Genomic DNA, 17174 nt, shown 5'->3' on the forward strand with positions numbered 1-17174 from the left:
ACACCTCACACAGGAGAGCTGTCTGTCAGCCCAGGCCTCGCGGAGAGGCCCCAGGCACTGCCTGCAGCCTGACACCTGCAGAGCTGCATCTGCTGTCTGAGGGTCTGTCTGGGTTGAGGCCTCAGACAAAGCCAATGCAGAACCTCCCGCAGCCACTGGGGAACGTGCTCTGCGGCGTGTCATGACCATGCCCGGGGAAGGACACACCACTGTGCAAAATGGAGAGATGCCTTCTTTGCCTTCTGGCGCCCTTCTGCGCGAACTGCTGCGCAAACTGCTGCGTCTGTTCGCTGCCTCTGTTGGCTGCGCTCTGGGAGCTGCGCTCTGGGCCTGGCTCTTATATAGGCCTCTGCCTAGCAGTGACTCACAAGGGTGCTTGACCCACCCAATCAGGAGCCACCTGAAACAAAAGCCCCAACTCCCTCTGACCAGGGCAGCCCAGAGAGCTCGTTAGCAGCAGCCCCACCTAGCTAGAACTTCCCAGGAGAAGTGAAGTCAAGGTCCCCTGCAGGAGTCCTTGCCCAGCTCTCCCTTCCTGCTAGCAGCAAGCACCGTCTAGTTCCTCGGGGGTCCCCAGAAAGTCTCCACAACTTCCAACAAGGCCCACAAAAGGCCCAGGCAGAGCCCAGACACTGCTGCGCAAACTGCTGCGTCTGTTCGCTGCCATCTTGCACAGTAGGTGGTTTGAATCGTTCTTTTGAAGCTAGACAATATAAAGGCGTTACAGGGATTTAGATACTCCGTGTAGCTGTCCTAAAGAAAGATACGGGGCCGCAGGGCCCCCATAAAAAGAGGCATGTGATGATGAAAGATGTTCAGATTTTAGAGGAGCGGGATTTGAGCTGTCCTTATGTCCTCAGCACTTCCTAATGAATAGCTTTGACAGCTGCTTGCTGCATGGGATTCATCCTTGGGCAGCTGGATTACACCTAGCGCGGAGGTGCCCAACTCATCTCAGGTCTCAGCACTGAATGGCTATGACCCTGAGCACGCATTCCTAACTAATTTTTAAATACCCAGATTGGTAAGCAAATATCCTTTAATATTTATTAAATTTTCCCTTTATCCTGAGTAAAAGAACTAAAATATCCCCAAAAATAAGAACAAGCAAATCAGGAAAAAAACCCCACCACAAACACACACAAAAAAAGCGCCTTAGGGAGGATAAGAGAGGAGAACTTAAAAGTGCCAGTAAACTTTAAATGTATTACTTTGTTCTTCTCAGAGGAAATCAATTACAGGCTTTACATATTTTTTAATTTTTTATTTTTTTGCCTGTAGTGATTTTTATCCTACTACAATTTGTTTTAAAAGTATGATAATATAATACTATTGACCATCTTCCATCTGTCTCATCATTAATTCATCTTATTTTTCGTAAAAACAAAGATTAAAACAAATTTCCTTAGTGTTCCCACTAAATATCATTAGAATTGATTTTAAACTCAGTATTAATTAATGTATCATTACACATGATCCCCTATTTTTCTTGATTTTAGTAAAGTAGATTATAGAAAAACATGTCACAGGTAAATACAAGACACCAGCAGAATCTGTAAGTGATTTAACTAAGTATATGCTAGATCACAGCTGTTCCTTCCTTGTTCAATTATATCTGTAATGTAAAGAGCAAGAAAGCCTTTTTCTGTCTTTGTAACACAGGGTTTTGGAAAATAACCTAACTGGTAAGAATAGGCAGGCAGAGAGTATATTCCACATTTCAGACTACTCCCTAACCAGACTAACACCTAACTTTGGAACTAATTATAACATAAGCCTCATGACTGTAATTCTGAGGCTCTTCTGAATGTGTACTAGGTCCGTGATATACATATATCTTAGAACCTATTTGAAGAACTAGGATTTTGATCAAGTGAACGAACACCTTGGGAAATAAGGCACTTACTATCCTTTTGGAAAGGTATCTCTTTTTGCTTGGACTGCTTCCAGGTCAGGCTCTAAACTCCAGGACCCAGCACCCCTGGGGTTTCAAACATCCGATACAGCTCTTAGCAGCTCATTAGCTGTGGGATGGCATTAGTGCTTAGGCTGGGGCCTGCTGGCACAAAATAGGATTTAACAGTTTAGCAGCACCTTGGTGAGGGTTTTAAGGATGTCAGTGGTATTTGAAAAATAGCATAGAGGGGAAAATGGGAACATTTGGCACTTACTGACTAGCTCAGATGCTCTGCTGTGTTAAGATGCAGTTTAATGTAGCAGAGAAGGGGCATAATAGAAAAGCACATTAAAACCCATTATTTTCAGGGCATAGCTACTCTTTCCTGATCACCAGAAGAGATCAGAGGGGATTTGGGGTTGCTATCACAGATACAGCCAGAGAAGAGCTATGGTGCGTAGCCTATTTGTTGCTCACCTCCATCCCCACAAATTTAAACCGTGGCCTTGGATGAACTATGCCAACTCTACATTCACCAAGCACACCCTTAGGTGACGGACAGCCAAATCCAGATGCTATCTTATCTCTTGCTGCCAATCAAGTGCTACAAAAAAGCCAAAAGCAACTAAGAATCTGGCCCCAGGTGTCCAAACATTTTAGTTTTGCATATATGACTAAAAAAAAGTCAGAAGTAGCTGTCCTTGCCAAGGTCATGGCAAGGAGTGGACTAGGGGGCACTTAGGCGAAGACAAAGTGCCTGACAGATGGAGGTTGCAAGGGCTGCAGCCACACGTCTGCCATGATGCAGTAAGCAACATGTGTAGGATGAAGTGGCTGGAAAGTGTTTGCAGAACATTTCAGGATGAGAACAGAATAGGAACCTGGAAGCCACGTGTCTCCCAAAAGCTCTGGTGCCCACACTGGGATATTAGTTACCTGACAGAACAGCTTACACATGAAAATGCTGGCCAAAAACACCAAGCAAGCAAACAAAAAAAACCCAACCACATATAACTTCATTTGTAAGCTTATTGCTAACTTCCTGACCCCAGCACACCGCCTCTAGTCTGGAATTCAATGTATTGAAGCATTTCACTTGCAATACTTGCGTTCAATAAGCACAATGGCATAGGATAAGCAAGAAGGACTGATGAGCAACATCTCAGAAGTCTGTAATGACATGGTATTAAGAGCTCTACTGAAAAGTTTTAGCAACAGAATTATGTTTTAGCAGTTTTCTTCTCCAGTTATTCCTGAACTTCCTGCTCCATTGCTAAGAAATGCACACACGGACAATGTAACACCCTTAATACCACAGAAAATCTTAGTCCTTTACTCAAGCACATACTTTGCTTTATTTCTAGCTTTATATTTTAAAGAACTTTGTTAGTTCTTCTAAAAATTTTTTTACAAGAGTCTGCTTTTGGTGTTAGATTATTTTCCTCTGCTTTCTGTTAGTACTGGAAGCTGACTGTCCTCTGACCTTTGTTAACAGTACTGTGGGGTCATGATAACTAAAGGCAGTAGAGGAAGCTGGTATGTTGTTAACTTTTTTCTCATTATTTGAGTATTTCAGTAGGCAATTCTCCAGCCTCTTGGCCAACTGATAATGACAACTGTATTGGTTTTCATCCACATTTCCCTTCCTCATGTGACCCTGTTGGGCAGAAGACAAACTGGAGCAACTGATTACAAAGCTGCTGATGTTACAAATTAGCTCTAATATGCTTGCCCTGAAGTACCTGGGGTTCACATACAACCAGATTTTAAAATCAGAATCGCTGGTGTTTTCTACAGCAAGAAGTTTCCCTTTTGAGTAAATGTGAGCTTACTGCTACCTATCTAGCAGAGCACCCATGCTATGAGCACCCATCCTATCTAGCATAGATCCATGCTTCCAGGATACAGGACTTTTTCTTTTTAGGGACTTACTATATGTTTGGTCCCATGATATATTTGGCTGGAAGACAAACACCTACAGATCCAGTATTTGAACAGAAGCTCTTCTCTAGGGTTATCTAAGGAGAAGGGGCTGAGTATGCCACCCCGATAAGAACCTCAGCTCCTACCCACAGCCGGAGGAATCAGAGCACTATTTCTGCAAGTGTTCCCATTGCCAAACCTAAACGCATTGTAGGGTATGAGCACCCACAAAGTACCAAAGTACCAAAGACAATACATCATGGTCAGCACTGGGAGAGGTGGTCTAGGTGAGGAAACAATCACCAGAAGGCTTTTAATTGCCCATGGATCAAGTTGAACAACATTTAATAGAGCAGCTACGAACAGGGGATGATCCTGCAGACTGTGAATATTATGCAAGATCCCTATATAGATCTTCTATAGACAAAAGAGGGCATCTAAAAATTGGGATTAGTTTGGAGAGACTTTTCTATGATGCTGCAGTGCAAATGTCATGGTAAGCACTAAAAAAAAAAAAAAAGCCTCAACTACAGCAGGTCTTTTCTGAAATACTGAATTAATTCCATCAGAACTCCATTGAGTTTGGGATGTAACAGGATAGCTTCTTGAAAACGCTCTAGAAAAATAAAATGGAGGACATAGCATGTAGAAGGCATAGAGTATGGACATTTCAGAGGCAGTCAGCTATGAAGATGCTTTTTTAATTATTATTTTAAACCAAGCATTTTTCTCTAACCTTCCATAGGTCCGCAAAATACAGAGAAACAGTTACCATGGGTTCAATTATTTTAATCACATAAGATCAGCAAGGACAGTGAACGCTCCTATGAGTCTCTTAATTTTCTACTAGAAGACAAATGATGAGAAAGACATCTTTCCATAAGACAATCCCATTTACCTTCTCATTCCCAAAGCAGACTCTACTATAACTCCCCTGCGTTAACTTCTCCAAGCATTCACTAAAATAAGTTGTTCCAGAATAATACCAGAAATCATACTTTGCTAATGGGTTACCCGAGGCTTAAAGGAACAGCCATCCTATTCCTAACCCCCAGAGAAGAAAAGGATCTTTAGAAACTCAGCAATCCCACATATTTCTAGATCACTTAACACAGGGAAATCTGGTGGCAAAACACTGCAACACGATGGCAAAATACCCTTCCCCAGATCAAAATAATATGCTTCCCTGGCCTAGGAGATAATGAATAAACAAGACAAGGAAAATTTATCAATTCTCTGAGGGAACTGTGGCCTCTTTCATGAGCACTATCTGACACAGCATGCATTACAGATCACACAGGGAGGGAGAAGCTGTTCAGTACTCTATCTCCATCCCTTTCACCTTAGCAAATAGTGACTACATCTAGCTTAGGCCAACCATGTCCCATTAATATAATCTGAGGTCCACACCTGTGCAAAGACACCCATAACTCACCCTCTCGCTGGACTCTGGATATCAGCAGCCTCTGAATAACGTCACCAACCTTCCTGGCAACAGCCCTGACCTGTGATCTACCACCATCAGACTGGTTAGCTGACAGCGATGCCTCAGCGTCTCTCTGTCAGATAAATGCTGTGCAGCAGCAACAGCTTGATTTCCTCCTTCTCCCCCAGTTGCTTTGCCATAGCAGTGCTCGTCCCATCCCACCGCAGTGACAAATTAAACACTGAAGCACAGACACTGCACCACAGGCTCTTCTTCCAGCTCATTCAAGTAAACAGCAGCAGAACTGCCTGCTGGTAAGGATTAACGACCTCAAGCTGCCCTAACAAGGCCAGGCCAAGGGACTTAGCTTGATGTAGTTAACTTGCAGCAGCTAGCAAGGGGTCTGGCTCAACACAACGTCACCTCAATCACCTGGTCTGCTACTGCAGGGTCAGAAAATTGCTAGGGTCTAAGCTTTACCACATATAAAGCTGTTAAATGCACTGAAAAAACCCTGCAGTTCTATAACATCTTTATCATGCCCCTTTGACTACTTCAGCTAATCCATCCTGTGACCTATTTCTATTAGCAGCTGCAAACAGATGCTGTTCAAAAAAAAAAAACCAAAAACCAACAAGGCGCATTGTCTTTTACTGCTTTATACATGCTCTTTACACAGCTGCTGGGACAAAAGCAGGTTAGCTTTTTGTCTTCAGCACTTTCGCCTTGTACTACCTGTCAGGTAGTTTGCTCCTTAAAATAGGACTCTCCCATGGTGACTTCTAACAGATGCTACTGTAACATCTCCTTCTTCTACCCTCACCTCAGCATCCAAACAAGCTCAGAAGGTTTGCTGAGAGCCATCCAAGTACTCTCCAGGTCCTTCTCATTTGAGATGCTAACCTCCATCACCTGTTGTTGCTCTCCCCAGCCTACTGGCATGCCTGGCCAGTCAGGTTAAAACATTCTGCAGGCACAAGGCTTTGTCAAAGTATTTGACAGGTGCTTGTCTTTACTCTCTGCCTACGGTATCTCCTCAGAGGCTGCTCAGTGTCTTGCAACTGTTTTATTCCTCTAGTGCCCTGACCATACGGCAGGAAACGTATGCAGCATATAAATACTGGCAGGTATGGACAGTATATAAATACCGTCATGGCGGGGGTGGGGGAGGCGGAATTCTCATTTTAAGGTTGTCAAACATATTCCCAATGACAGTTCTCGGAGTGAGGTGTGCTGTATAGTGGCATTCTCCCAAACAACAGAGAGGTGGTATGCAGCAAGACAGGGAACTGCACAGCAAGAAAACAAACACAACCAGCATGCGCTGGACAATCAGCCCAAGAAAACTCTCGCAGGCGTTTGGGACGACCCATTTGTAAAACGACAGAACACAGGTACTCTGCGAAACACCCCATCCTGCATAAACTGTAAGGTATCACATAATAACAAAAGCATATTGAAACATATTCAGTTCCCACATACCCTGTGTGCTTTATAAATGTCTGATAGACGAAAGCTATTCAGTAAACACAGATATTAATCACGACTACATTCCCTACCAAGTGCTATGGTCTGTTTGAGAAAATATTTGCAGTGGTTTGGCCTGATTTTAAAAATACTTGACTTCCCATTCTTTTTCTTTCATTTTTTATTTTCCAAAGGAAAATGTCTTTTTACTTATCTCTTTCCCTTTGACAGTCAATTTTGCTTGAGTTTATTTGGTAAGTTTATCGATACAAGTGCACACAGCTGTAGCTGAAGAGCAGCTGAAAGGCACGCCTATGTCAACGCATGAAAAGAAGAACGTGGTTCAAAGGCAAAATCGTTGGTGCTGCCAAGGCTTTGATTCTACAAGCTTTAGCATTCAAGTCTTAGTAGCAGACTTTACTGACAGGTTCAGAGCACTTCCCAATTTTGTTTTTAACGGAGGAGAAGGGGGAAGACACCCAATACACATTGGGGTTAAATTACAAGTTTAGGAGAAGAATGTACTTCCACTACAGAACTTTTAAAGTGGTGGAGTACAATCACCTTTCAAATCATGCAGAGTAACAAAAGGTCTTTTAAGGGTGATTTTATAGCTAGAGCAAATGGCTAGAGAAGAATTTTATTCTCAGCTCTGATGCAAATCTCTTACTGCTACTGTGGGTAGTGAATTGAGAGCCACTCTCTTCCATCTGTTCCCAGGATAAATTAGGCACTTGCTGAACCACAGGGCCCTTAGATTTTCTAAGCCTCAGTTTACTCAACTGTAAGAATGGATTTACAGTTACAGGACTTTCAGACAAGGATTTTAGAGTATGAGGACCATGCACAGCATTGCATGCATGCCTCTGTACACACACTGAACCGTTACATCTTGCCACAAAAGGTCCTTGGCTGATGCGTGGTGTGGGCTTGATCCTACAACCTTCTCTCAACTTGAGTAGTCATTTTTTATGAGGGAGCATTCCCTCTCCAATCAAATTCACAACGTCCGTCTCTTTACCCAGGGGGATTGCACTCTGCGGCTGGAAAACTCTTTGCTGATGATTTCCACTGTTTCAGAGAGGTTCTTACCACTTAAAATGGGTGTTGCAGTTAAAACTGTCATTTCAGAGAGCGCTTCACTTTTGACTACACTCACTACAGAACTCGGGTGACTCTCTGCATTGTAATTCCCCTTTCCATGCTCGCTACTCCATTACATGAGCTTGCTCATCTAAAAGCAATTTTGAAATACTCCAGCAACAGAGTAAAACATACACCTTTTAATGTGCTGCATATAGGATATGGCACTACATCAAGTGCTTTCTAAATAGACAAATACAAACAGCCCCAAATATATGGTTATTATTCATTATCCAGACCAACAGGTAGGGAAATGATCTATTTATTGTTGGTCCTCATACTCTGTAGGCAGGAACAATAGATCATGATGAATGTGACTTAAAAGTAAAGTAGTGGTTAGAAAAGCATTGCTCATTTGTTTGTTAAACTCAAAGTCTAACAAGTGATTTATAGAATTTCTATGCTATTTCTTTCTTCCCATGAAAGAACACAAGGTTAAAACTATTTTATTATTCCTCAAATATACATTTGTTTACCATTGCTTGTCATCCTGTTTGCCTTTCATTTCCCCTGAGCAAAGGCCAAGTAAGTAGAATTGTGGTAAAGTGAATTGCAAGATTTTAAAGTAAAAGAAGTCACTGCTTAAGCACTGCGTGGAGAAAGCACTGAAGCACCACTCTGCTGTCAGTGCTACAGATCACAGTCCTTTCCTATTGCTGTTATGCATAAAGAGAGCCAGTTGTCCAAGGATGCGTGTATGTAAATGTGGATTCATCTTCACTTATATCTTTCTTTGACACCCTCCCAAATGATTTCTGTCCTGGATAAAGAGCCCCCTATCATCTAAATAAGATGAATTCCTTTGAAGTCGTTAAAGTATAAATAAATATATACCTCAAAAGAGCTATAAAATATAGTACTTTGCAACTATTGCTCAAATACTCATTACTTTGTTTTAAAACCTCAGTTACTGAAATAAATTCCACCCTCTTTTGTCTTATAACAATATTTATAAGTACTGCTTATCCACAATGACTAATATTTATGATGACAACTATAACTATTACAGGTCAAATTCTTCAGTTTTTTACTTTGACCTTACTACTAAATTTGATAATTTTTTTTTTTTTTTAAGAGTTTTCTCAGTCTAGTGGAGCATCAGGATTTCATGCAATCATTTAGTTATTTATTAGGGTATAACACTGCCCGATCAGTTGTTGGCCTGATAAATGTATGCTTAAAAATAAATTATACTAAAATAGGGTTCCCAGTGATCAGATGATCAGTGCCAGGGTACATCATTGCACCATAGCCTTAAACTCACTTGGTTTCTGGGTTTGAAATTTTGATTAAGATTCTTGTGTGACATATTTAAGTAGATTTTAGTTATAGAGGCCACTATTTTAATATAAGACATGTGGAAAAGTTTCCAGGTATGGTCAAGATTTAACTCCCTTCCGCCTTTCTACAAATGCTAGTTAGTCATGTCCTTACCTCTCTTTCCTTTATTGCCTCTACAATAATTTCAGTCCTGCTTTGCATTATCAGATAACATTTCACCAGCTTCCTTTCTTTACCATGGGATTCTTAAAATAGCATGGCTTTGGCACTGGACTCACATAATTTCAATCAGTTCAACGGAGAGTGCTTATGAAATCCCAGTCCAAACAGTTTTAATTGTTTTTAAAAGTCTTCCATAAATCTTGAAAAGTAATTTCAGAAAAAGATTGATAGATCACCAGAATCACCAGAAGCTGAAGTCTTAAGAGTTCCCTGTGTAATCTACAAGGGAACCTTGGCCTAAAGATGTGTTTGTAAATTTTCAGATGAATACGAAATGTCATTGTTTTTCATGAAAATGCATGAGAAAGGGAAAGCAGGCGAGAAGTTGAGACTGACTTGTCAGCAGCTTCACAGCCAAATTGACAAAGCTCCACCAAAACCACTTAAGAATGAAAGAGTGATTTTATATCTTCAAGAAATCATAAAATTTTAGCTGTTAACCTTGATCTAAAGATATTCTTTAAATAGAAAGCCATTTACTTTCTTTAGTACTGCACATTAATTTTGTGTATATGCCAATGCTTAAGTAAGATAGTACTTTTAAATGATTTTGCTTTGAATTAGTGTATCTTTTGACAAGTTTTGTTGTTCTGCTGTCTTTGAAATCTGAAGCAATTATTTAAATTCCTCTATGTTTAGATGCACTCAGTCATTCTCTTTTCTCTTCAGCTTAAATTTTTGTGTGTTGCAGGCTTCCAATTCAAAGGCTTTTCTGTGAATTGTTTCCTTTCTAAAATAATTCTGAAGTGCAGCTCTGGCCTTTAAAGCAGCTAAGTGAAGTATTGCGCATGGACACTAGTTCTTCAAAAATCTGTGGAAGCAGGAAAACACTTTCTCACTCTAGACTGATTTAGGGAGGACAAAAATCAGTAATGCTGCTATGATACGTTATATTCCTCTTCTTTGTTTTGTTTTAAATTCAAATCTTATGTTGTGAGGAAACACCTACCTTACACGTGTGCTCTATATAAGCTGCTAATGATGTATATAAAATCTGCTACCAAATATAGGTTCTAATCAAAAATCTAGATGAACCCAGGAGGTGCCTAGATCCTGTTTTCATGCATGCACTCACATCTCTGGGATTGAAGTTAACCGCAGGCCAAACTTGCTTCTAAATCAGAGCATAAACAAACTTCACTAAAGTTTGGATCAAGATGCACCTTTCTATCTTAAGATCACCTAACGCTTCTGCTGGCCAGAAATTGTTAAAGATGGAGGCAGGAAGCAAATAAATTTCTGACTATTTTCTTTAATTAATAAAATGGATAGACCTTACCTTTCCTATTTAACAAACTAAGCATCCCATGTAAACCTTGATGCTTTACATATTCTACTAATGAACCACTATCAAGATTATAGAAGATCTACTTCCACTCGCATAATAGTAAAACATTTTCTTAGTATCACTGTCTCTCTATACACCTTTTCCAAAATAATTCTTGAAAGTGCTATGTATTTCTTCAGAAATAATGTTGTACAGAATAGTTTGGCTGAGCGCAAATTAGTCTGAAAGCTAATACTCATTTTTCAAAAAGACAAAGTTGTTACTTAAGTATGAAGTCCCATAAAAAATAGGTATATAAAATAGGAGGATGCATTTTGTGCTGGCTTCCAGGGAGGGATCCTGGGAAAGATGAATGATCCCTTGCTTGAAGCTCAGCTGATTTATAGTGACTGCTATTAGTAAAGCAGATTGCGCAGTCAACAAAAAGCACCGTTAGGTGGTAATTTGCTATTTGGGTTGAATTTATCAGCTCCTGTGTTTCATAAGAACACTAGAAGAGCCACAGCTACTAGGCACTGTACTAGGAGCTACAAAGCAGAAATAAAGACAGCAAAATACATCAGGCCATCTCCAGTCTCAAAGCATGTTGCCGTATCCCTGCCCCAACAAACAAGGGATAGAAAGAGTTGCAGGTAGAGTGGCAAACTATGCAAAGAATATCTTGCTGGTCTTATTCCCTAAAACAGCAACATGAGAAACATTGAGAAGAGATATGCAATGGACACAAGATTGAAATCTAAATAAATGTTAAAAGAACTTGGAGATTTCACTATAACGGCCCCTAAGGTGTTAAGACATGAGAATACAATAAGACACATCATCCCTGAATGTATGCAAGGAAGATATTACCACAGTTAAAAGAACATGGTCAAAATTGTACTCTTGTACATCAGGGTACTAGCAGAAACCTAGCATTAGTACCCTTGAATAAAGGAAAACGGAGGGAGGTAGCCTTTAACCACGGGTATGGGGTAGAAGGAATGTTTGCTTTCTTTTTAAATAGGAAGCCAAGATTGGCTAAAATGACTATTATTGTCAGCACTAAGCAAGACCATATCGATAGTCTTATACCTTGGGCTTACCCAAGAATAAGGAGATTACAAACATCAGATTTACAAGACGAATTAAAAGTTGAAATCAAATAAATTTGAACTGCATTTGACAAATATGTAAGGTAAGCAGAGTAAGGTCCAGAATTAGCATACAAAACAAGCAGAAAGCCTGTGCAGCATCAAGGCATATCAGATACACTGCTAAGATGAGCCTTTCCAAAAGATTTCTTTTTTAGCGCACATGAAAATCATATAGGATCTGAAAAAATAATAAGATACCTGCTAAAAAGATGATGTAGTCAGGCTCTGATCCATATTTAGCTATGTTAAATAACAAAACTGCACCAGTGAAATATAGCTTGTCACTACTGACATCTTTTTTCTTTGAAAGAACAGTGAAGTTAGCATTAGAAATTAATGTCAGGGTAGCTAGGGACTTGCTGGTGTACAACAACAGCAAAGGCAAAACAATATAGTCCAAATCTGCAGTTTCAGGAATTACCAACATTTTGTGAAAGCACTGCTGTGTCCATCTTGGATGGGAATAGTAGCCACAAAGAGCAGAGACAGAATCACAGAATCGTTTAGGTTGGAAGGGACCTCTGGAGATCATCTAGTCCAACCTCCCTGCTCAAGCAGCGACCTCTAGAGCATATTGCCCAGGATCACATCCAGACGGGTTTTGAATATCTCCAGCGAAGGAGACTCCACTACCTCTCTGGGCAACCTGTTCCAGTGCTCTGTCCCCCTCACAGGAAAGAAGTTTTTCCTCAGGTTCAGACGGAACTGCCTGTGGTTCCAGTTTCTGCCCGCTGCCTCTTGTCCTGTTGCTGGGCACCACGGAGAAGAGATTGGCCTCATCCTCTCGACACTCCCCCTTCAGATACTTGTACACGTTTATGAGATCGCCTCTCAGTCTTCTCTTCTCCAGCCTGAACAGGCCCAGCTCTTGCAGTGTTTCTTCACAGGAGAGGTGCTCCAGTCCCCTGATCATCTTTGTAGCCCTCCGCTGGACTCTCTCCAGCAGTGCCATGTCTCTCTTGTACTGGGGAGTCCAGAATTGGACACAGTACTCCAGGTGAGGCCTCACCAGGGCTGAATAGAGGGGCAGGATCACCTCCCTCGACCTGCTGGCAACACTCTGCCTAATGCACCCCAGGATACCATTGGCCTTCTTGGCCACAAGACAAGTGGTCGTCCCCTAATGTTAGCCAGCCACAGATGGATACGTATCTATAACCACTAAGTGACATCTACGGATCCCAGCACAAAGAGATGTAAAGCTATGGAGATGGCTGTTTATTCGAGAAGTTCCCAGAGAGGCAATGATTACATCAGGCTGTAGGAGCTAAGCCGCAGGACACAGCACAGCTAAAAGTAACGGATTAAACAGAGCCAGACAACGTGCTAAGATCTACAGAGCACTTCATAAATAGCACTTCAACCTTGCTAGCTGGTTCCAAGTTTGAAATTCATTATATTAATGTTGACGATTATTAGCTGCTGTTATGTTTGGCTGGGAGGAGAAGGGATGAAAAACTGTAGTTTCTCAGGAGTATGTAGTCTGAGCCCAGCTTGATTGCGTATGATGAACAACAAAAAATGCTGATCAGCAAGACAGTTTCATTTCAGCAAGAAATTCTATCCTGTGAGCTCTCCCTCTCTCTTTAGTAGTATTTCATCCACCAGCATATTCTGTATATCTACATTCAATATTGGCAATTGCCTCCATATATCATCTGAAGGACTCTCACGAAACCAGTCATAATACATGCTTGCTGCTTTTACACTGCTGTCTTCTACATAGTAAGTATTTCTGAATATGACAATGAATCGAAGCATTATCTCAAATTGATTATTAGGAAGAAGATATCACTGTAAACTGATGCCTTATTCCGTGTTGGTAAGCTATTGAGCATTCAGAACACTAAATCACATTAATTTAATAAGATTTACTCCTGCCCTTTTCTGCTAGACAAATTCCCTTTCAGATCATTCACATAGAGTAATCAATTACAGGATCTGGCATTCCAGATTCAGAATTGTAAGCTATTTGTGAGATGTGGTGAAGAGGAAAAAATCTAATACAGAAGCCTAATATCAATTAGCATATTGCCAAAAACATCCCAGCATCGTAGATTACCTCTGCTAGAGCTTCAAGCATTAAATTGTCCTCTTGCATTGCTCTTAAGGTCACTAGCTCAGATACGTGCTTTTTGGGAAACGGAAGGAACCCTTTACAGGCACATTCTTGAGTGCTAGAGAATACATTTTAGCTGGATGTAGTGGTTAAGTTTCTTTTTTTCTTCAGAACAAACTCCATTCAGGACAATGTAACAGACTGTGAGGGCTGGCATAAGGACCACATCCCTTCTGAAGAGGGAGACACATAAGCAGAAGACAGAGAGTACGAAACATGGCACACTGCTTTCTCTGGATGTTTCCTTCTACATCTGCACTGTAATGCCTTTAATTCACTTAGCGCCTCCTTAGCGCACTGTCCTACGTTCATAATTGCACAGTTTTCTACGGAGCCAAGCTCAGCTCGTTTCTGTATCTCTCACAGGAAATTTTGTGGTCAGTCAGATCCAAACTGTTTAAATGTACACTAAAAACAAAAAAAAACCCATCTAGGTAATCATGGAATAGGGATAACAAGTGTGATGCAGTCAATGTTGTCCCACCGATGTCAAAATCCTCTCCTGCAGGGACCTTTCCAGCAATTAAAAAGTCATTTTATGTTCCACACCCATTGTCAGAGCCCTAAGGGCACTATTTAGCCTTAATGGCACAGAGGAGCCTCTCCTGGGACCCACACGTCAGCCTTGGGGCCCATTTCAGCTCAGGCTGGACCTCCAGACCCACGGGGGAACCAGCCTGCGTGGGGCAGCCCCAACCCCGGCTCACAACACTCCCCAGTGCCTATTTTTTGTGCCAGGATGGCTGGCAGTAATACCAGGGAATGTCAGTTCAGACGGTGGGTTGTGACATGCTCAGAAACATTTTGGATTTGTAGTCACTGCCAGGAATTTAATACAATCATGTGTCCAGTGGCATTGATTAACCTGTATTTTAATAAATGAATAACTTGAGTCCCTGGAGGTGGTTCTTCCCTAAGAGGACAATAGTTCCCGGTTCAGTATTTTTTTCCAGACTGATTACAAAGTGGTCATTATCCTCGTTTAATAGTTTCCAAAATAAGTTTATTAATTAAGGATTTAATACTAAAATATTTCTTTATGTCTCCACAGACATCAAGGGCTCCCTTCAACAGTTTTGCTCTGTTCTTGCAAAGCTTGAAAGGAAAAGGTTTAGCACTTTGTTGTTCAGCACAAGATATATATACATCTAGTGACCAATGTACATAGCCAACATAGAAAAAAAATAATGTTTTTTGTAGTAGCAAATGGCTATTGCCTGCCTACAGATGCATAATGCTACAGGTGTTAAACATACAGCTACGCTCAAAGGAGTCCAAGTACTGAATAACAAATGGTAACAGGTCCATATATTTATAGAGAAAACTGCATGGTATTCCAACCCTGAATTCAGGGTAATGAGTTAAGATCAGGAAATAGTTAAATATGAGAAAAAAGCATTTACAGCAAACAACTTTATGATCAAAAAAGCTTATCTGACTTTTCATTTCAGTCTAGTCTAAAATTCCAAGTGATATACAAGAAAGTCATTTTATCTTTAGACCTTTTTCATGTAAACACTAGGTTACGTTCTCTGGAATTAAAAAAGATGACCTATGATAGACAAAGAAAGCCTATGCAGAACACCTGTATTTCCAACTATATTTTCCCTTAAGGTGAGCTATTTATGGCACATTTGTGATCTAAATGTCAAAGCAAATGTTAAAGGATGCAATAGCTGCTTGTAACCATTGGACTATCCTTTGAGATAGGGAGATTGTGTTTGTAGTGTCAGCAAACAGAAGCGCATCAGGAGGGCACCCTAATTCTTTCTACTTTACTTCATTCACAAACTAATTCATCTTAAAAACATAAAGCATACTGAACAGAACTGAAGAGGGCCATGACCAAGAAGTCACCCTGGACTTTGAAAGCCTCCTAGGAGAGGATTACCATGCGGATGGTGAGGACCACAGTATTTTGCTCAAGAGCTCTGTTTGATATGAGCCAGGGAAAGGAAAAGCAAGGGATGCCTATTTGTTAGAATAGTAAAGGGTAGGCTTTTATTCCCTTTCCAGTTCTGATATATGGATGCATGGCAGTTCAGTTCCAGAACCAATATCTCATCAGCAGCAGGAGTTCCCTGATGTCAGGAAAATTTTCTGCTAGCCGTTTGCAGCCAGTTTATCCTTACTCTTTCTTCATATGGCTATACGTATTTTATACGATTTACAAGTATTTCTGTTTCACAAATCTCTACGTGCAAGAGAATGTCTGCACAGATGCTGACTTACTAAAGATGGTTTACATATCTAGGATACTAACAGGTACGAACATAGCTGGTTTTCCTCACAATTTACTGTTTTCAGACTGCATATTCTGACCCATAATGATTTTATGTAACTGAGCCAAAAATAGTTTCATCAATATTAAAACATGCAAATCATCTCTTTTTAATAAAACGTTCTCATTTGACTTCACAATGCACATCCACCTCTGCTTTCTAGGAAGAGAGAAATATTCTTTAGACAGCATCTTATTTAGTTAAGAACTATGCAAATCCTAGTCAATCTTTCTTCCAAGTAGAAAGCTACAGCTTTCTATTTCCATGCTTAAATCAGCTTTTTCAGTTTTATGATTAAGTTCATTGCTCATATAAATGGCCCTGATGGAAACGCATCAATACCCAGCAATTTTCCTAATAGGTACAGAATAAATGTTTATTATTACATCTTTGTATCCATATTTCCTAAAAGGAGTGACATTATAGGATTTCTTTTTAAAACTAAGTAAACAGCTGCCCTTTATTTGCTGTTCTTCCACAGACAAGACCCAGCATATGCTGAAATGTGTAAAGGACAGCATTTGGACAGAGAGAAAGAGACAGTCGTAGGATAAGGAAATGAGGGCCTGCATGAAGAGCCAAAGCTGCTTATAACCCTAATATCTGGAGCAAAGCGACTCCAAATAAAAGATTTTCTTATGAATTTCTGGGGTGAATTTTGTAGCTCTGTCAAATGAATTTCTTTTTATTAACGTATACCAAGAAAGACGTTAATTATCCTCATTAGCATTTGTTATATTTGCTCTTCACTGTTAATGGAATAAACAAACTGCTGGCACTTAGTCCTCTACAGACACGCGTGCACACAGAACAGAACAGAAATAGTTTCTCTCACCCAGGAAAACAGTTAGAAATAGAGTTTAATAAGAAGGCAGGACAGACTGCACTGATGAGACGCAGGATACAGCCTGACCAGCAACCCGTTTATACGCACTCAGCCCCTTTCATTGCCTTGTCCCTCTGTTTTCCCATGCTTGTTCCTTTCCAGCCCAT

This window comes from Struthio camelus, chromosome Z (assembly GCF_040807025.1).
Source record: "Struthio camelus isolate bStrCam1 chromosome Z, bStrCam1.hap1, whole genome shotgun sequence".
NCBI classification, from domain to species: domain Eukaryota; kingdom Metazoa; phylum Chordata; class Aves; order Struthioniformes; family Struthionidae; genus Struthio; species Struthio camelus.